Source organism: Pinus tabuliformis, chromosome 6, assembly GCF_031772625.1.
Source record: "Pinus tabuliformis cultivar Carrire ecotype Pingquan chromosome 6, CPIR1, whole genome shotgun sequence".
In the NCBI taxonomy this organism is placed as follows: domain Eukaryota; kingdom Viridiplantae; phylum Streptophyta; class Pinopsida; order Pinales; family Pinaceae; genus Pinus; species Pinus tabuliformis.
This window is the reverse complement of record NC_142292.1, coordinates 1,106,992,893-1,107,015,533: the sequence shown is the minus strand read 5'-3', so window position 1 is coordinate 1,107,015,533 and position 22,641 is coordinate 1,106,992,893. Positions and strand designations below refer to the sequence as shown.

Below are 22,641 nucleotides of genomic sequence, written 5' to 3'. Positions count from 1 at the left end.
TTCATGGATGATACAAATGACAAGACCTCCTTTCTATATATGGGAGTCTAAGGGGTCAGAATATAATCAAAGCCGACATAACAATAATAATGTAAGGGTACAACAATAAGAATAGTGGGCTTCTATGGAGCACAATAATAACAATATGGGGACAACATGGGCACAACAATAACAATAAGGGGCTACAATGATAATACTAATAAGGAAATACACTAGTATTATAGGGACCTAACAAAGGATGAGATTGAGCGTGCCATCAAGGAGTTGTTGGCATTGGGGCACATTAGGCCGAGTTCTAGTCCCTTCGCTTCATCAATTTTTCTGGTGAAGAAGAAGGATGGGACTTTGCGCATGTGCATTGATTACAGAGCGCTCAACAAGAAGAACTTGAAGAACTGATACCCCATCCCGCGCATTGATGAGCTGATGGTTGAGCTTAGAGGAGCCAAGTAGTTCTCTAAGATAGATTTGCACTCTGGGTACCACCAGATTAGGGTGAGGATCATGACATCTCCAAGACGACTTTCAGGTGCCACTATGGGCATTTTGAGTTCTTGGTCATGCCCTTTGGGTTGACCAACACACCTGCCACCTTTCAGTCATGCATGAATCATGTATTATGTGCGCAGTTGCGGCAGTTTGTGTTGGTGTTTTTCGATGATATCTTGATTTACAACCAGACATGGGTGGAGCATTTGCAACACTTGGAGATGGTGTTGCGTATCTTATAGGAGCAACAATTTTATGCCAAGTTGTCCAAGTGTGAGTTTGGGCTGATAGAGATGCGCTACTTGGGACATATCATTGGCGTAGATGGAGTGAGGGTGCATGAGGAGAAGATCAGGGCCATCTGAGATTGGCTTGAACCCCGGAATGTGACCAAGTTGAGGGGATTCATAGGCATATGCACCTACTACAGGAAGTTCCTAAAGGGCTTCTCACAGCTAGCGGCTCCCCTCACAGATCAGACGAAGAAGGGGGCCTATACATGGACAGACAGGGCACAATCGACATTTGATTGCCTCAAGGAGGTGATGAGTAGTTGCCCAGTCTTGGCACTCCTAGACTTCACATAGTTGTTCACATTGGAGTGTGACGCATCAGGAGAGGGGGTTGGCGCAATATTGTCTCAGGATGGACACCCCATTGCTTTTGAGAGCTGAAAACTCCTTCCATATGAGAGATCGTATTCCATATGCGACAAGGAGATGTTGGCCATCATGCATGCATTGGCCAAATTTCGACAGTACCTAGTGGGAAACAGATTTCAGGTGAAGACTGACCACAATAGTCTTCGCTATTTTATGGGGTAGCATGTTATGAATATAATTCATATAAAAATAATAAATATGAATATAAATATAATAACAATTAATTAACTAATGGTTAGTTAGTTAGTAATGAAGAGGCATGTCTTAGAGACATGACCATTCATGAAAGGGCTCCTGCCTAGGGTATATAAGTAGACCCTCATTCTCATTTGTAATCATCTCATATCTCATATTTCATAACAATTCTTATACAATATTCAATATACAATTATATGTCTTACAATTGACATTTACGTCTTTGAAGTATTCTAAAGATTTCCGCTGCGTATACAACTTTTGGGCATTACATTGGTATCATAGCCACATTGGTTCAGCACTAGGCCTTTGGCCATCAACCTTCCATCGACCTTGTTGTTGTCTAATTGAAGCGTTTCACTTAGAGTTTGGAAATTCTCCATATCGCCATTTAGGCCTTTGGCCCTAAAAAAATTAAATAATTAAAAAAGAAAAAAGAACAAGGCCTTTGGCCATTGACATTTCAATTATTCTACTTAAAAAAAAATATAGTCTGATGTAAATTTTGAAGGAGAACATTCATATATAAAAAAGGTTCTACATTATTGATAAAAATTGCATGATAAAGTCAAAAGGGAATCTTTCCAAATATCTTTAAAACTATACGTAAGAGAAGGAAGAGTAGATACGATTATCTTGATTCTTCATTAAGTGGTTTACAATGTCGTGGTTTTAGCAACCCATGGTAATTGCCCATGGTATTTTCAAGGTAAAAGAAGAATAAAAGGAATGCAAAATCTCTTTATGTGAATGGTTGGTTTTACTTTTTACGTGGAGAAAATTAACCGAGTCAAAGGTACATAAGTGGACATATATTTTATATTATACCCCAAAGAGGTGAATAGCCACATTTCACTAGGGTTGTAACTTTTCAAAAAGAAAAAAAAAGATTGTAAATATATATAGAAAAAAAAGTTTATAAAAAATAAACTTGAATAGATAAGATTATCTTATCTAATCAAGAAGGACATCCAAATCACAAGAGCAAACTTTCTAATCAATCTACGTACCGATATTACTTAGATAATAAACGACAAATTTATGTTCCCAAGAATATTGAAGTTTGCAGAATCCAGTCTTACGATAACTATTCATCACAAATTTTCAGAGATCAAAAGATTCCAGAAAAGACTAATCTAGGATGGTCTGATCCATTCTCAATACAACAATTTTGTCTATCACTCAGAGCATCACATCGTCTTGTAACAACGAAGTTGACAGTTCCGCGACGAGCAGAAAAAAGAGATCCAACCTTTCATCAGTAAGCTTTGAGGACAAAGCTTCTTGAAGAGAGAGGCAATGTTATGAATATAATTCATATAAAATAATAAATATAAATATAAATATAAATATAAATATAAATATAAATATATAATAATAAATAATAATTAATTAACAATGGTTAGTTAGTTAGTTAGTAATGAAGAGGCATGTCTTAGAGACATGACCATTCATGAAGGGCACCTGCCTATGGTATGTAAGTATGCCCTCATTCTCATTTGTAATCATCTCATATCTCATATCAATTCTTATACAATATTCAATATACAATTACATTTCTTACAATGGACATTTATGTCTTTGAAGTATTTTAAAGATTTCCGTTGCATATACGACTTTTGATCGTTACACAGCAGGGCCTCAGTGACATGCAACAAAGGTGGGTGAGAAAAGTGTAGGCCTATGACTTCGATATTGAGTATGTCAAGGGCAAGCACAATATAATAGCAGATGCATTATCCAAGAGGTCTGCGACACTTTCACTCATGAGCATTTGCCATGATTGGAGGCGCAGTTGTTGGTGGAGTACTCCAAGGACCGGCAGGCATGTGAGATTTTGGAGGGTATTCACGCTCATGAGCACTATAGGGTGATGGCTGAGGTCATTTACTACAAGGGGTGCATATTCTTGGTGCTGGGTTCACAGTTGAAGGAGAGGATTCTCAATGTAGCTCATAACTCACCACTAGCTGGACACCAAGGGTTCTGGAAGACATACATGGTAGTTAGAGAGCGTTTCACATGGAAAGGGCAGGAGCATGAGGCTTGCTAGAGGAACAAGGCGGAGTTGACCCATCCAGCTGGGTTGTTGCAGCCACTTCCCATTCCTAAGGGGAAATGGGAGAGTATCTCCATGGACTTTATCACAGGGCTCCCTATGGTGTAGAGCAGAGATTGTATTTATGTGGTGGTGGATCGGTTGACCAAATATGGCCACTTCTTCGATATCTCGACATGGTATTCAACATCACAGGTGGCCGAGTTGTTCTTCACGGAGGTCTTTTGCTTGCATGGACTTCCTAAGACCATAGTCAATGACAGAGGCAGTCGGTTCATGGGGGAATTTTGGAAGGATCTTTTCAGGTTAGTGGGTACTGAGCTCACTCCCAACACTATTTACCATCCACAGACTGACGGTCAAACAGAGAGGGTCAACAAATGGTTGGAGTGCTACCTATGGAACTACATGACCTGGAAGTAGACAGCATGGATTTAGTGGTTACAGATGGGTGAATACTGTTACAACACCACCCATCACATGTCCATTGGTATGTCACCTTTCCGTGCCTTGTATGGTTATGATGCTTTGTCATTTGCTGACATTGTTTGTGGAGACAACCGGGCCCCAAAGGTCAAATATTGGATCCAAGAGAGCTAGGATATACTTAAGGCTCTCAATGATAACTTATTGATAGCCCAGAATCAACAAAATATGTATGCAGATAGGCACATGATTGAGAGGCAGTTCGAGGAGGGGGACTTGGTTTTTCTGCGAGTACAGCCATATCGCCAGTCTACATTGAAGCAGAAGGGGGCCGAGAAGCTACAACCATGTTTCTATTGGCCGTACAAGGTGACTAGGAGAGTTGGGGTGGTGGCCTATGAGCTAAAGCTCCCACGAGGGAGCAAGATTCACAATGTCTTTCATGTCTCATGCCTCAAGAAGGTGTTGGGGCAGCAGGGGACAACAATACGAAATTGCCTCCACTTGATGATGAGGGGCATCTGGTTCTGGAACCAAAATCCATTTTGGAGACCAGGGAGAGGAAATTGAGGAGAAAAACTATCAGGGAGTATTTAGTACGCTGGAGGAGCTTGCCGGATGAGGATGCCACCTGGGAAGGTGAACACATACTTGAGCATCTAGTGTTGAAGTTGCTTGGGGGCAAGCAACATTTGGGAGGGGAGGACTATAATGCCCCTTCCTAAATTAATTTGTCCCAAGTTTATTTTTCAACAAATTTGACATTTTTGGTGACCATGGGACCCACAAAATTTTGAAGAAAGGCTTAGGAGAAAAAGGGAGGTCGAAATATTTGGTTAGTGGAGCGTGGTGGCCACATGCACAATGAAAAATGCACTTGCCATGGGAGAAGTTTGAATAACAAAGGAAGGGAGGTCGAATAGCTAGATGGAGGGGCCCACGTGGGAAAAGAAAGCTCACTAATTATAAATAGGAGAAGCTTAGCCTCATTTAGGGTCTTTTTTCAATTGAACTCACTCTTGTTGCTTGAGTTGCTTACTCGGGTCACTTGTTGTTTAGCACTGAGTTTTCCAAGTGGAGAACTCACCCTTTCTTCGGGGTACTTCGAGTGCCACCCTAGGGAGGTCAAATCATACCAATTTGGAGAAGAGTTGGAGGGGATTCAGAGCCTACCACTCAGCCATTTGCTCAGCTAGTGCGTGTTCTAAGAAGATGTAGGAAGGGAATACGTTGGAGTCATTTTAGGGGTCTTCCCTGTAGCAATTGTTGGGAGAATTTTGGTATATAAGCTTCAGTGGGATATCAACGTTTTGGAGGAGTTTGGGAGCAAAAGGTTGCTTCTTGAAGGCAACATGAATTGCAGCATCCAGGGCCATCGTAGAAGACTCTCACTGGGCACACGTGGGAATTTGTGGGACGAGTTGTGGAGCCAGAGTTTGCCGGGGAGATAAGGAGAACCTTAGGGGAGTGTAACTCAACCTTTTTGGAGTGATTTGGAGGGCTTTGTCTGGGAGTTGCAGGCATGCCGTATTTCCCAACAACTGGAGGAGGACGTGGTATTTGGGGGGCCGAATTTCGGGTGTCAAAACTAGACCAAACCATTTTTGGGTTTTGGTGGGTTATTTGTGAGGAGCTTGGAGCTAATTTTGCAGAATTTTTTGAGCACCAAAGGTGAGGTTTTCAGCAGCTTCTTTCTAGCAGAGAATGCAGTTTTTTGGGGCAGCGTAGGGCATCATCAGAGCAATTGATTCTATCATCTAGGCTTGTTATTTTATCACCTGGGTTTTGTCACTCCTACCATTGCGGCAATCCCAGGTGCACTCCTTCCACACTATAGTACTATTGCTCCAATTGGTTAATAAAATGGCTTAGCTGGTTATCATTTTTGGAGTTTACATGGGTGTTCTCTAAGTGTTTAAAATTTATGATGTTGTATTTATTGTTTGCTTTGCATATCACTATTTTTCCTAATTAAGAATATTACAGAGTAACAATGATGAGGATGAGAGCTCAATTAAGAATGATGCTAATTTGAAGGTTAAGCAACAAATTGCTAAAGTAAAGGTTGCTAAGGGCCAAAACCCTGCTAAAGTTGTGAAGGAAGAGAGAAACAACAAAGAGGAAGGTCTAGATAAGATTTTGGCCAAGCATGTCTCAAAACTGGAGGAAGAGAAGTTGGTAGCAACAACATTGTCAAAAGAAGCAACCATAGTGGCAGAGGAATCTACTGTGCCAGGGGATCATAGTAGATTGTGGAAGCCTGAGGAGGCTGAAGTAGTTGTGATGGTGAAGCATCAAAACTCGTAGGCTTGTTGGCTTTAAGTAAAAATATACAAGAAGTATTTGTAATAATAATTTATTATATATAAAAAAGTACAAGTGATAATGAATGTTACAATGAGGACCCGCATATATACTAGGCAGGTGTCCCTTCACGATAAGACATGTTTTTTAGACGTGCCTTTTCACTTAACTAATGAATTCTTAACATAATTATTACCTGATTACATATTATTTATATTTATTTATTTTGTTATGAATTATATTCATAACATTGTCCCTTCCTTCAGAAGCTTTGTCCTCAAAGCTGTATTGCTAACAATTTCTTCATCTTGTGTTTGTCATCTCGACATATGTACCTCATCTCTTCACCTTTCAACCACATCTTAATTTCTCAACGCTTTTATTGACCTCGGTCTATATAATTTGTTGGTATCCTTGTTTTGAATCCAAGGTCATTGATATTTTTCTTTTTGCTATTTTTTGCTTTTTTTTTGATTTTTTTTTATATAATTTTTTATTTATTTTTCTAGTGGACCCCTATTTGTTTTGTTTTTATATATATATAATAATAATACTTTTTTTTTAATAATAATAATATTATTTTTTTAATTAATAATAATATATTTTTAATTAATAATATTTTAATTAACAATACTATTTTTTTTTATTAATTCTATGTATGATTTTAAACGTCAACAATCAATCGTACGCTCCGTTACATACCAGCGTCAATGCCATGGACCAAAGTCATCGTGACTATTCAAATGAGCTCACGCTCTTTTGACAGCGACTCGGTGCTGTAGCGTCCTGTGCTGTAGCATCTTCAGTGCTGGTGCAAGATTGGTGCAACAGTGGCGTGGGTTTGAGGGCAATGAGGGATGCGACCAATGGATAACGGGGGTAACAACGCAGAGGATCAACCAACGCCAAGGTGGAACATGGAGCTCGGTTGATTGGTTTGCGTTTGACGGCCTGGTGTGTGATGGCACGGTGGTTGGTTTGTCGGTTGTCAGGGACGATGGTACAACGACACTAGCCACTAGCTTTTCAACATACCTGTCATTTGCCTCCTCATCTCCCTCTCCAATAATCAGAATAGTTGGTCCAGACAATATAGCAAACCCTCTAACCAACCATAGAAGCAGTGAAATTGTCCCTATTCCAGCAAATTCATTGGGGAAACCATGCACTTGGCTAGCAACATCTTTACTCTTAAATTCTCCCGGGTAAGACCATACCAATGTTGGAAGAGGTCCATCCTTCGCAACATCATAACCAGGAGGTAAATATAAGGTTGCATTAAGCTGCACCCCATCTTTACGTTTGTATCTAATCATCTCTTTTTGCAAGTTAGAGAGTTGAGGGTATGGGTGGGGAAAATTTGTAATTTGAGTAATTCTTTGATCTGGCCAGCTCTGCAAGAAAAACTGTGGATTTTCTGTTTTTGACTGCTTAGAAAAAATAATTTTCAGTTTGTTGAGCTCCATATCACCATCGCACTGATCAGACATCAAACCAAAAATTGACTGGTAGTATTTTTCCTTGTCACTTTCCCATATATGCTCCTTTTCACTTGTGTTTATGTTTAAAAGATCAAGAAAAGGAACATTTCCTTCTGGGGTTGCCCCAATTCCATTCAACAAGAGATACGCACTTCTGTCTTGTCTTTTTATCTTTTCAAGAACATAAGTTCCTAACAAGGTCCTTCGAAGAATTGGTGAGCCTGGATCAGAATACATGTCCTTTGATGACTTGTAAAATAATATACGCGCCCCTTCTCCTCTATTAGCTGGAGATATTACCCATGTCCGCGTGTGCCTTGTTTTATACCATGACTCGTACACCAGAGCCAATGAATCATCACCCCATGATATCCCTCCAAAATAGAGATCTAGCTTATCAAGATCCTCAGGTTCCTCACCAAGCTTTGGTTCAGCAGATTCTGTGTAGATAATATCACGAGGAGAAACATCCACCTTTGCATCACCGCCATCTTGTGTCTTTGCCTAGTAGAGCGATCAAGGCTTATCAGATTGCCAATTGATAGACCTCATGCCTTTTCGAACATTGTTAAAAGCTATTGGAATGTTCTCCGCGAGAGGAAGATCACATATCTCCCGGACAATTTTTCCATCAGAGGTCCATACTTCAACTTTCTTGGGAAACCTTCCACAAGGGACAATAAATGAGTAAGGCCTGTGAATTGAGGTGACAAGGAGATATTTATTATCAGGAGAAGGATTTATGGATGTATAGATGGCTGGTGGTCCTATAGCTTTTGTTGTTCCATCTAATTTGACCCAAAGTAATTGTGTCGTCGCATAGTAATCAAAGAGGTCTGCATCATATTCGTCTTTCGAAAGATCTTGATAGGTTCTCACTTGCACTACATTTTTGTCCTCATTGGATTGAATCTTTGGACCCGATGGAATCAGTGGTTTTTTTGGAGGTTCCCGACGAGATAAAGGTATGGTACACACTACTAGTGTAGTTCATCAATCCACACAAAGTTGTGAAAAATTGCATTTACATAGATTTCAGATGTGGTGAATAATGGCCTTGCCTCCCCTGTTTCTGCATCCGCGACACAAAGACTCAACTCACTGCTTGTATTATCCCCCTGATCAAATCGAATAGTGAAAGATAGATGCCGACCATCTTGTGACCAACTTATACAATTGATCTTTGCACCCTCTGGGAAACCAAAGACTTCAATCTCTGGTCATAGAGTGTTATCTTCCATCAGTTTATGGATCCCTATTCCAGTGTAAAATGACATATGACTTCTTGTATTACAGTTTCCATTAATATGGATTCCAGCAAGCTTTTCTTTTGGTCTTGCAAACTCTGAGAGTGTAGGTAAAGCCCTACGTTTGAGAAATAAAATCTTATCTCTATTAGGAGAAAAAGACAGAGCAGGAGTTGGTGGTTCAACAATATTTCTAATATCTATTGGAGGGAGACGATAGCCATTGTAAACTGAAGTTTCATCATCTTCCAAAGGAGGGGCTGCTGACTTATCAGAGTCCTGTGTATCTTCCATGCTTGAAACAGGAACAAGCCTGTTTGTGGAATGCCCTCTAAAAGAATCCATTGAATCCCCTTCATCATCTATGGATTCATTTCTTCCATTGGTACTCTCTGCATCCACTCCTTTTTCTCCATTATCAGATTCAACCATTTTCACTTCCTTTTCATCATCATTATCTGGATCATGGTTTTCTTCTTTTGCTTCCTCTTGTCTCGTTTCTTCACTGTCGCTATCATCTTCCTTATTATTGATTTCTGCATAACTTTTCTTAAAACATGCTGTAGCTTCTGCACGTAATTTTTCTAAATGCTGAAATGCTTCTTGATTTTTTCTAAACTGCTCAACGCATTCAGAACGTAAACATAATGGCACATTGTGAGTGAAAAACATTCAAAGACCCGCATGATTATATTGTGTGGCATGGCTTTGATACCACTGAAGCATCAAAACTGGTAGGCTTGTTGGCTTTAAGTAAAAATACAAAAGAAGTATTTGTAATAATAATTTTATATATAAAAATGTACAAGTGATAATGAATGTTAGAATGAGGACCCACATACTAGGAAGGTGTCCCTTCACGATAAGGCATGTTTTTTGGACGAGTCTTTTCACTTAACTAATGACTTTTTAACATAATCATTACTTGATTACTTAATATTTATATTTATTTATTTTGTTATGAATTATATTCATAACAGAGGGAAGGAAAGGGAATAAAAAAGGTATGATGTCTTACATACAATCAACACGAAGTTACATTGCAAACCAACAATTTGAAAAGAATGTGTAAGTTGCAACTATTTTGGTTGGATGGGTCCCTTACCGAGGGACACTGTGCACAAATGCCTCAAGAAATAAAATGGTTGAGATGGGAGAATTTCCCACTGAAATGCTTACCGTGTGAATGGAATCTGAGCTAGCTGTATGGGGTTTGAGTTTAAGCAAAGACGTCGAGGCAGTCTGGACAACTTTTTCTAATGAAAGATTCCCAACGATCTAAAGGTATTGAAGCTAAACCTTTAGGTTCTTTTGGATTTAAGCAATCATACATCCCTTCTAAGGCTGGAGCTTTGTGGTTGTACTTAACTAAAGGGAGTACCAGGTCTATTGGACTTTTAATACAACTTATTTATCCAAGTGGCTCCAGACACAGGAAGAAGTCCCAGAGGACTCAGAAAGGGTCAAAATTCAAAGTGGTCAGAACGCTCCCAAACCAACACCGGATCGAGGTGCTCGTCGCTTTGATTCCAATGGTGAGAACAACACTCAAATCCGAGCTCGTATGAGGGAGATAGAGCCAGTGAAAGTTCAGGGTTGACTTTGCCAAGTGGCAGGGTTAATGGACCTACAAATTGCACAGGCAGCGGTCATCGGAATCCGGCCGCTAGGTGGGCGAAATTGTGGCGTACTTAGTTTGCCCAATAACCCTTATTTTCCAGTGAATTTAAAATGTTCATTCATTTTAAAAATAACAAAAAAAATAAAAAAAAATTAAAAAGGTGGATGGCCACCACCCCCGCCACCCCACTTCACCATGTATTAAATATATATATTTAACATAAAACGAACCTAGTGGGAGTTGAACCCACGGCCAGTGGCCCCGCAACAAACTCTGCTCCAATGGAAAACATGCCATGTTAAATCAAAACAAACAACGCACCATTTTTTTAAAACAAAACAAAACCGTTACATGTATTTTTGGCAGGGGCGGGATTTGATCCCCCGCCCTGCCCGCCTTATTACCTGCACCCTAACCATCGTGCCATGGCGCTTCATTGTAATTTCCGCCACCTTTATCTTATGTAAACCCAAATTTTATTTTCATGGAGAGGAGAACGAAGGCATAACAGAACGGCAGAGAGAGAGCCAACGAGACGGAGGTGTCGCGAACGAAGTTCTGTACAATGGAACCATGATTTGCAGAGCTAAGGCAGAACCATGATTTGCACGTATTTCGAGGCAAAATATTCTTTGATGCCCAAAGATTCTTAGGGGAGGTAAAAATTCATTTTATCAGAATGTAATCAAGTTTACAATCATTTTTTTCAAATTTTCGCAAGGAACGCAATGGCGAGGTTGGATTCACCTTTTGAGCCGCAGATTTGTAGATTCCTAGCGGAGGAGAATCTTTGAGAATCTTGAGGGAATCTTCCAGATTCCTTGGAGGCTGAAATTCGCCAAAGTCAAAATGCAGCCAACTTCATACTCATTCTTCTCAAAATTTCACAAGGATCTCAATGGCAAGATCAGGATTTTGATTTGAGCAGTAGATCTTTAGATGACTCGAAGGAGGGAATCTTTGAGGAATCTAGGGGGAATCTAAAAGATTCCTATAGCCCCAAATTTTCACTTTGTCAGAATTCAGAATTCGATGCCACGAATCTAATGGTGTAATCAGATTTTCCATTTGATCATTCCATTTTTCGGCCACTTTTCAAAAGTGGAGTGCAAGGGTCAGCATTCAATGTGCGAGCAGTCATTTCCATGATATTCGACGCCGCGAGATTGATGGTACAACCAGATCCAACTGTTAGAGTTGGTCTAGTAGCCCTCCATCAGCGATCAAAACTCTTTGCATTTGCATAAGTAGGTGTCTCATCAGTGTCATTTCATTGCATTCCATTAGGCATGCCATAACCCTGATGGAGGAGCTGGTGTCTTTATTCCCCTCTTGGCACTGCTGGATCAAGTTGTTTCAGTCTATAAATTCTTTCAAGGTTCCTTGTCTTGTCAAAGTCCTAGGTCTAGGGTTTAGGTCCAATTTGTCTTTGAGGTCATGTCTTTAAAGGTCAATAAATGCCCAGCAGGCCAGAGGGATGACTATCAAAGTTTTTCTTCAAAGATTTCTTCAAAGATTTCATCTTGTACAACTAATTTTAACCTTGGATTTAAAAACCCTGTTTTTAAAGACAAGGTCTTTTTTCTCATTTTTGTAAAAAATTGTAAAAATTCAAAAGTTTTCAAAAGACAACATGCAGCCCTGGTCCCCTTTGCCAAGATTCCTCAGAAGCTATCCCTACAAAAATTTTCAAGACAAAGCATCAGTTCAAACAATTTCAGGACAAAAGGAAACCATAAAGTCAACAGCATTTAAATTTTGAAAAAGTGTCAAGTTAAAAACATTAGAAAGAGGGTTTGAGGAGAAATTAATTTAAATCAAGCCTATAAAGCCCCTCTCTCCCTCTATTTGATCATCATTTGCCTCAAAGCAATAGTGAAGAGCGATTTGGAGAGAAATTGAGCAAAATTTGCAAGCAGAGCCCGCGCGCGACCTGTCAATACCTGCGCGCGACCTGTTGGGTGCGCGCGACCTGTCAGGGGGGTTCATTCAGTTAGGAAAATACACTGGCGCGACCTGTTGAGCGCGCGCGACCTGTCAGCACCTGCGCGCGACCTGTTGGGAATTCATCTACAAAAATCGCCAGTAAACTCCCAAACGACCCCAAAATTCTTCAAGATTGCAGGTAGGCCTCTGATCATCAAAGTATTTTGCTTGATAAAGAAAATGAGCATGGGAAATGTGTTTTAATGCCATCAAGTTGAAATGAGAGGTTCATGTATATTTGCTTTAAAAATGTCAAAATGCTTGTAGAACTATGGTTTGTTTGCTGTTTCAAGGTCATCCTTGTCACCCCACTTTTTCCCCACTTCTCTTTACCACCTCCTATATCATTTCTACCTAATCTCCCTACCAAAATATCAAAAGCCCTAAAACCCTACCCCTATTCCTAAAAATCAATAATATAACCCTAAACTCTACTTCCCATAAAACCTTTGCAATGATAATGATATGATGTTGTATAAGTCATTATTCCTTCCCTTAATTCCCTTTTTCATGTATTTTCCCTAATTCCCCTAGAAGTCTCCCTTCCCTAACATCTCCCTTGTGTTATTTGTCCCCTTGAAGCAGCATTACAAACAGGGAAAAACAACAGGTCATTTGAGCAGAAGCAGCAGTACATTTCAGCCACTTTGCTCCTGAAACCATGTCAGAAACCGAAACCGACTATGAGCAAAGTGATGACCGTGAGTCAACACCAGAAATTGAGATACAAAGGAGGCCTCACAGGGGTGGTAAGAGTGGACACCATAAGAGGGAGGAGCCCACCTCTTTGACCGATTTGCAGGCTTGTCCACTTGCGGTCACATGTTTCCGCTACCTCTCTTGTTATGAATTTTGCGAGAGGATTTCTCAAATTCAGCATCATAGGGAGTTGGCTCACTTGTTTGTTTTGCATCTGCACGATGGGCATGTAAATCTTGCAGGGGTGGATTTTATATTGTCATTTGAAAGCATTGCTCAAGCAACATGAATACCAAATGTGGGAGAAGAGTGGAACAAACGCAAAGTGTTGGAAAGATTTTATTATGAGCCCTTCGTTAAACCTGTCCACATGAGGTCCATAACTGGTATGTTTCCTTTCAGATTTTTAAGGGATGAGTATGCTCCCATGATGAGGCTCATCATGCTCTATTTCACCTGTGAGCGCAGGTTTGCATATGTGTATTCGTACCATATTCGCTTGTTGATGCATTTCACACGGGTACGAATGATGAACATACCATGGTTCATGTGCCGGGATATTGAGAGGATGGTGCCCTTGGTGCAGAGAAGGAGCCCAGCACAGCAACATAGGAGCATTTATCATTATGGTTTGATCAGCTTGTGGTCATGCATCAGTTGGCTCAGCAGGGTATCCCATGGGAGAATTTTATCTCTCGGGATTTTTTCACAGCATCAGCATCATATCCCCCTGAGGTTGTTCATGAGGAGGGAGGGCCTTCACAACAGCATGATAGTCCCGAGACCAGACATGTCAGCTCTCCTCCATTGGTCACTTATCAGAGAGGCCACAGAGCCTTATTTGCATCAGCTAGGCGAGTATTATCTCCACACCAGGCGGAAGGGGTCTCGCCTTCTTCATCAACACCACGAGTGTTATCTCCACACCAGGTGGAAGGGGCCTCGTCGCCGACAGCAGCACAGGTATCAGAGAGGGGCAAACAACCCAGGATTGATGAGGGGCCATCAGGTGTTCCAGATATAGAGATTGTTGACCTTGATATCAGTTCTCCTAGCCTAGAGTCAAAGGAGATCATTCAGCACCTAAGAGCTGAAAATGATTCATTGCAGCGAAGATTGGAAGGAGCACAATGGACGATCACATATTTAGAGCAGCGCAACAAGCAACTTGAGGAGGAGCACACTCTTGATGAGTTGCGGAGGATTCATGAGGACCGCAACTTGGCTCGAAAGAGACCCGGTGATTTGGTACCCGTTGAGCGAGAGGCTATGCTTCTCCGGGTCAATGCTCATTTGGAGAGGCTGCTGGCTAAGGCCAACAAAGATAAGGACCTGCTCCGAAATATGAAAAACCACTATTGGGCCCGAATGCACGTATGCAAGGCGAAAATGAAGGTGATTCAAGGGCGGTTGGCCAAGGCACTAAAACGACGAAAAAGGCCCGATCCCCTCCACATCTTGGCTGAGGCTTCCTTGAAGGAGCATGATATTAAATGACCTCACTACAACACAAATTTCAAAAATTTTTGAGCATTTTTGGTCACTTATGAATTTTTGGGCAAAAAACAGGTTTTTCTCCCTGATAGGTCGCGCGGCGCGCGCGACCTATTCAATGGGCAACTTCATTTTAGGAAAACTCAACATTTCTGGATTTGTCATGCAAAGATACACCTGCTCAGCAATTACCAAGAGATTTCATCAAGTTTTGAGCCTCCAGAAGGTCAAAAAACATGCAAAAATTGACTTTCTGCCACCTTTTTGACAAATAGGGAGCAGTCTTGGGAGATTGTAATTTTGGAGGGGCAAATGGCCACCAAATTCAGAAATTCCTCTTGGGTTGGAAAGTAGACATCCGGACCTTTCCAACAAGCCCACTTTTGCCTCATTTGGACAACTGGAAGTGCCTCAAACGGAGCTCCAAAGAAGCGCGACCTATTAGGATTAGGGCGCGACCTATTGGGAAATTTTCACAATTTTTCACCTACAGCTCAGGAATTCGTCCAACTTTGGCCTGTTTTGACTTGGGATGGGATTTTTCACCCTCTTTGATGTAATTAGTGTATTTTCATGTTGATATGACACTTATTTACCTATTCTAGAAGATTCATTCATGAAATAACAAACATTTAATGAATGAATTGGTTTCCTAGCTTATAGAGGCAAGTTGTTTTGACTGCCTAGATTTTAGTGCTCAGTTTAGAATTGGTTGAAACAGCTCCTAGAAGGATGAGCTCGACCCCTAGAGGCAAGGAAAGATGTTAGATTGCCTATATTATGTACTTTCTTGGTCATTTTCATGGTTGGACTGTTGAGGGAGAAAGCTCTATTGTATTATTGATTGTATCTCTGCAATTTTGGCAAAGGAAGAAAGACCAGGGTTTTGCAGTCCTTTTTGGGATTCCTGTGGTTACATGTATTGATGGTGTGTTTCTCTTTGTACTTGTAAGTTTGTTATGTGAATCATCTTCTTACTTTTTCTTCTGCAAATTAGGCAAATGAAGTGTTAAGGTAGAATTCATGGTTGCTGTGCTCTGCCTTTAAGTTTGCTTAATATCAATGTTTTCAGCTGTTTAAGGAGAATTCAAGGTGATTGCTTGCTCTCCTTAGCTCCTCACTAGTCATTCTCATCCATCCAAATCTTTCAAAGGCATCAATACAGTCTCCTACCTTGCCTCAAAGAACCCCCTGCGAAAACTGTGTCCAGTCCCCGCACCAAAAATTGCCTTTCCCCAATTTTCCACCAAAACCCTAAAAATCCCAAAACAAACTCTTTTATCAGTTTACTAGCCTAAAATCAGTGTTTCCTTATTGGTTATCTCACCCATTGAATATCTTTATCGAGATAGACCGGAGAGAGCCCTCTCTTGCCCCGTAGGGCTAGCTACGAGGCTAAGTGGTTTGATGTTGCCTTGGAGTTTACCTTTTTCAGCCTGAGGTGAAATTTCAAGCGCTAACACCAACAGTTTATCATCCTCTTCTTAAGATAACTCCTTGATGTGAGGTATATGTAGTGTGATCATGTACTTCTTTGTCTCTTTGCATGAGATGCATTGTGCTGTATAGATCCCTGTTTGGTGTTTGATGTGGGATCTTGTTTTGTTCTTGATGTGAGATGTACTTATTGTCATGTTTTGATTGAGATCCCTTTGTTGCCATGTATGTTTGAATTGAGATCCCTTTGATGCCATGTTGGTGGGATGCTCATTATTATCATACATGAAATTATGTCACGCTGATAGGATTCCTTTTGTTAATGAGAGTTCCTGCAGCGGAACATCTCATGGAGCCACTCCTGGTTGAGGGCATATTCCTTGCACGATAGATAAAACACATGCATGTACATCATCACTCTTTCCAGCACTTAATGCAGCAACCTACACCATCTTGACACCGGGGCCCGAAGACATAGTCCCTCTTGGACGAACTTCGTTATCAACGTCTTGTGTTTTATGTTGCTGATTCATGTCATGTTCCCTTTTCTTTACAACATGCATATATGTTCCTTTATGCTCTTTTTGATGCAATTCTAACAACATCAAGGAAGTAAAAGCTCTTGGCTAAATGCGGGAGTTGAGTCAACTCGGATCACTTATGCACTTAAATTTGTTGAACTGCTATAATATAGCCCACCTCCCAGACACCATAACTAACCTCGGTTCTCTGGAGGTACTCTTTGGAGACCTCACAGTTCTGAAAAAGATCAGATTGGGAGGAATGACATTAAAGGAGCTGCCTCAATCCCTTATAGGCCATGCCACTTGGAGATGTCGATTCTTCAAGGTTCCTATAAATTAGGAGGTCTAAAATAGTCAATAGATGAATTGATAGGGGAAACATCATATATATTAATTACAAGTAAGTTAATAACACATTATCCTATAAGAAAAGAAAGAATGAGACACATAAATGACATTTTAGAAGGAAAACCAAGTCTATATTAATTCTCATAGATGATTACATGGTGCAAAAATCCAAAATTAGCCTCTATAGATGAGGCTGTATATTGAAGGTTCCAAAATCAGTGTTTTTACATGAGGCTAACTGAAATAAAAAATGAACTAAAGACAAATGTTGACCACATAATAGTAATCATAACAATCCTCATCCTCATCAACAAAAATACAACAAGATGCTTGTTCAGTAGAAGAGGCAATCCTACTAGTACTTCAAGTTCCGCTTGAATCACCGCTAATATCAAGAACAACAAGAGAGAGCCATATGTGTGATTTTTTTTAATGAAATTAACCTAGGAGTGAAATCAACTTTACCAAAAATGTTTAATTAAGCGTTTTTGGGCCATAGAAGGGACCCATGGCCTTCTTGGTCACTTGAGTGTGCTTGAAACATCTTAACTCGCCGAAATGTCACAATTTTTTGCCAAAACGGCCTCAGCTGTACCGTATAGCATTTCAGAATTGCAAAAGGTCGTACGATATGATCGACGATGTTTCGGTAAACCCTAGATCATGCAAGTCTTTATATAGTCTAGGTGTATGATACACTATTCCTTATCAAGAAGAATTGAGTGTTTGTCCATCATAAAGTGCTTCACCTAGTCCATATTTTCATCACCTTGAACCCTATAACTTAGAATATCCTTATAGTTGAGCACTGGGAAGCCTCCCTTGTGGTCAAATTCCACTAGAGTAGGAGGAAGATTGCTGAGGTGATAGTGGCGATCTCCCTCATTGTTTTTGTTATATAAAAATTAATTACTTTGTAACTAATAGTTTAATTAACGCAAAGGGCGTGATCAAAGATCATGCCCATTCACCAAGAGGCACCTAGGGATCTATTTAAGCCAGGGCCTCTCACTCTGTAAACCATCAACCATTCATTATTAATAATATATGTCTTTTATGATAATTGCTGAGTATTTTTACTCCATCTGGTATCAGAGCTTGGTCCAGTCTTCTGGCTAGGGTTTTCAAGATCATGCTAAATCGTTCCTCTCCGTAGTGAACACCATCTTTCTCCCGTTATTGTTATTCCTACCCTGTCGTTCCTTTCGTTGTCGCAGTGCCCACCTTGTGACTGTCGTCATAACCTTCAATAGTCAGGTTTCATTTCACCATTTCGTTAGCCCATAGTTTTTATATACCAAAAAAAACTATATCAAATTATAGTTATATAATAAATTCATATATTATCGATATATAACTTTATTATAATAAGGTCATATATTATTCATATATAACTATATTATAATTAGTTAAAAAAACTATAAAAAAGGGTCAAATTAAACAAAAAAAGTTAACGCTGGATAAATATACATCACGCCATACCTATTCGATGTTGTTGTAAAAAATTGGTAGATCTTGAGGCTAAGGTGACCAGACATGACGAAACAATGGAAGCGCTCCAAGACACAACGAAGAGAATAGAGAGTCAACTTGAGGAGAACAAGAATGAAATTAAAAGGGAGCAAGCAGATCTTTCAGTTAAAGTGGATAAAGCGATGGTGATGTTAACTTGTAGTTGTAACACTATGAAGATTACACCCAATCAAATACCCCAGAATAATGAAGCTACTCAACATCTCAATTCTCCAGATTCATCAAACTCGTCAAACTCACATGAGAAGCTCGAGTCTCCAAAGTCATCTTCCACACCTAATCAAGGAAATAGTAACACAAATTTTGAAAATAGGCAGCTCTGGAATCCATACACCAATATGTTGTTTTCAAATCAATACCCCTTCTTCGCTCCGCCGATAGTGACATATCAATGAAGAGCAAAACTTGAGCTATCCAAATTTGACGGTAATGAAAAATGCAGTGTTGCTTGGTTCCAATGTTTTAAAACTTCGACTGCGACTCCGACTCAGCCGAGGGTCAACTCCGACTTCGACTCCGACTCGGTATCGACTTGGCTGGGTCGATTTCACTGACTCGGTCATTGTAAAAAATACATTAAATATTTGTTTTTTTTATAAAAAAACATAATTTTAAAGATTTTCATTCATGTTTCCAAACACAACATTAGCTTTGCTCAACATGTAAACCCTAGCAACTTGTTATCAATGCTCAAATACTGCTATCTAGTATCAACAATTTCGTTGTTTTGGCTCGTCATCTCAACCTGTAGAACAAACCCTACGCAAACCCTAGTTGTAGCATAATACACCTTCACTATCATATCCTTCAATGCAAACTTCAAGACAATCTAAGTATCCAACCATTGTTGATCTATCCCTAGATGTGCAATCAACTACCAAGTTGGTATAGTCAGAAAATTTCAACAGTCTAATTAGATACGCCAAGTTGACTGTCATATAACAAGGTGACCATCGTATATGGGGTTACTGTTATCACTATGAAGTCAAAGGGACAAGCCATTCATTGATGTCATATCATTTCAAGATTACATAGAGATGACTGTCATATACTAGGTCACTGCTATATGTCTAGGGCACTGTCATATCAAGAGCACTGTCAAATATCAAGGGCACTGTCATATATCAAGGTGACTGCCATTACATTTCATTGTCAAGTCTAATCACACAATACTGTCATACTTGTCATTACATATCATACAAATTACTGCCAAGATCACTGTCATATCACAAGGTTGCTGCTATATTACAAGATTTCTGTTACATACAAGATTACTGCCCTATGTATCATTGCCATGCCAAGTCATGGATGATTGACCTACTACTAAGTTTCAAGGACACTCAATCATGTGTCAAGGTCATTGTTATCTTAACAAGGTCAATGCCATATCAATTTGTATCACACCTCAAAAGAGAAACATGACTGCCATACCTCAACCTTTGCATTATAGTCACTGCCCAAGCATCACTTCCATGGATCACTGACCATACATCATAACCATGCATCACTTTTATATCGCTGTCAAGCCATATTGTCATAAACATAAATATCACTTTTATACAGTCGTCTCCAACCCGGCCGAGTAGGCTCGGACTTGGCCGAACCGGCTGGGTTATTACCGAGCCGGCTCGGTAATAACCCAGCTGGCTGAACCAGTTCACAAACCGAGTTGATCCAGTGAGGCTTTGACTCGGACCAACTCGGCCGAGTCAGTTCCGAGCTGGCCGAATCTAAAAAAACACTGTTGGTTCAATAAAGCAGAAGAATATTTCAAGATTTATGGTATTGACAATGATGACGAAAAGATTAGGCATGCTTCCATGAAAATGGAAGGCGAAGCATATAATTGGTGTATGTGGTGGAAAAAGACAACACTTGCGATCAATTGGAGGAATTTCAAAAATGCATTCTTTAAAAGGTTCCAAGGTGTCAAGGAAGAAGAATTCTTCTCAACGCTCATCAGATTACAACAAAAGGGAGATGTGGATGAATACACTCGAAAATAGGAGACTTTAGCAACATGAGTACCTGGATTATCAGAAACTCTTTTCATTCAATTGTACACCTCGGGACTTAAACCCCATCTACAAGCAAAACTTGAGGTTCATGACATTACCTCGATAGAAGTAGTAAGACAAAAAGAAAAAGTTGCTGAAAAGAAATTTGAAAAGATGTTGTGGTCAAAGGCTGAAAGAGTATATTCGAGACGAAGATTTCCCCAGTCTGCGAACACGGATAATACAAAATATGTTCCACCACATCTTCGTGAAGGAGACAAAACTAACGTGGAAATGCAAAGAATGAAATAGGGCAAGTGCAAATGTTGTGGTGAAAAGTGGGGTCCTAAACATAGGTGCGCTAAAGGAAAAGAGACCAAGAACCCGTATAAATGTGAAGCAACTAATGATTCAGGCAGTGATGAATTAGATGTAGAAGAAATCGAAGATGCCCCAAAATTTTCTCCAGAACTAGATGATGAGAGCATTCCGCAAGTATCATTATCAACTATGACAGGTATATCACAACCCCAGACATTAAAGTTAAAAGGATATATCAAGAAGAACAATGTGATGGTTCTGATCGATACCGATAGCACCCACAATTTTTTGGACTCAACCGTGGCGAAGAGACTCAACATTTTGTCATTTCCCATGCCCAACATGAAGGTTATGGTAGCTGACGGTAAAAAAATAAAAAACGTAGGGAAATGCCATAAAGTCAAATTGCAGTTTCAATACTTTAATTTAGAACCCCCGTTCTACACTGTACGATTAGGTGGAGTGGATGGGGTCTTAGGTGTCGAATGGCTACAAACCCTCAGTACTTACTTTGCTAACCATCAAATGAAATTTATAAAATTTAAATGGGAAGGGCAGAAATACAAATTAAATGGGTTCCAGCCACCTAAAAACCAAATTGTATCATTGTCCCAGATGATGAAAATGATTTGGAAGGGAGCACCAGCTTATGTAGTACAATGTCATTAATTAGAAATGTTAACTTCAAATATGATCAATGAAGAATCGCCAGAAGTACAGGAGGTGATTCAAAAACATGAAAAAGTATTCCAAGACCTGCCAATGAAGGTGCCGCCTAAAAGAGAAATCGAGCATACAATAGAAGTCAAAGCAAGATCAAATCCCATCAACATCAAACCATATCGATATCCACATCATCAAAAAACTGAAATTGAGAGATTAGACCAGGATCTTTTAGAGTGTGGCATCATCTCAAAAAGTAGAAGTCTGTATGCTGCTCCAGTTGTATTAGTTCGAAAGAAGGATGGATCGTTCAGATTATGTGTCGATTATTGAGGGCTAAACAAAATAACAATTAAAAACAAGTTTCCAATTCCTTTTATCGATGAAATGTTGGATGAACTACATGGTGCTAAATACTTCTCCAAATTGGACCTAAGGTCAGGATATTACCAAATCAAAATAAGATTGGAAGATGTAGCAAAAACTGCATTCCGAACACATGAAGGTCATTACGAGTTTAAAGTAATGCCTTTCGGTTTAACCAATGCATCGACAACATTCCAAGCTACTATGAACGAGCTATTTCGTCCATATCTAAGGAAGTTTGTGTTAGTGTTCTTTGATGACATTTTAATTTACAGTAAAACTTGGAAGGAGCACCTACAACATTTGGAGAAAGTTCTTACTATGTTGGAAGAGCATCAATTCTATGCCAAGAAGTCCAAATGCACTTTTGGGAAGGAAGAAGTAGAATATCTCGGACATATAATATCCAAGGAAGGAGTTAAAGTAGATCCTAACAAGATCAAGGCTATAAGGGAACGACCCAAACCAGTTAATATCTCCAAGCTAAGAGGATTCTTAGGATTAACTGAGTATTATCGAATATTTATTAAAAACTATGCCCATATAACCGCACCCCTATCGAACCTTCTTAAGTAGAACTCATTTCAAGGGAACCACGAATCAAAAAAGTGTTTTGAAGACTTGAAGGGGGTTATATCTAATGCCCCTGTATTGGCAACTTCAGACTTCTCAAAGCCATTTATAATTGAATGTGATGCTTCGGGTTTTCGCATAGGAGCAGTACTAATGTAGGATGGTCACCCAATCGTGTTTGAAAGCAGAAAGCTCAATAAGCACGAATGTCTTTAG

The 22,641-nt window shown here is 39.8% G+C and overlaps 1 protein-coding gene and 1 pseudogene across 1 annotated transcript in view; one reads left to right on the top strand and one right to left on the bottom strand.

The window, feature by feature from the left end:
* Window positions 1-22,641, top strand: part of GRV2 (DNAJ heat shock N-terminal domain-containing protein) — a 466,773-nt gene that overhangs the window by 255,402 nt on the left and 188,730 nt on the right. The gene's annotated exons all lie outside the window — the stretch shown is intronic.
* The window catches only part of LOC149262781 (putative glutamyl endopeptidase, chloroplastic), a 37,205-nt pseudogene continuing 21,448 nt past the window's right edge, over window positions 6,885-22,641 (bottom strand).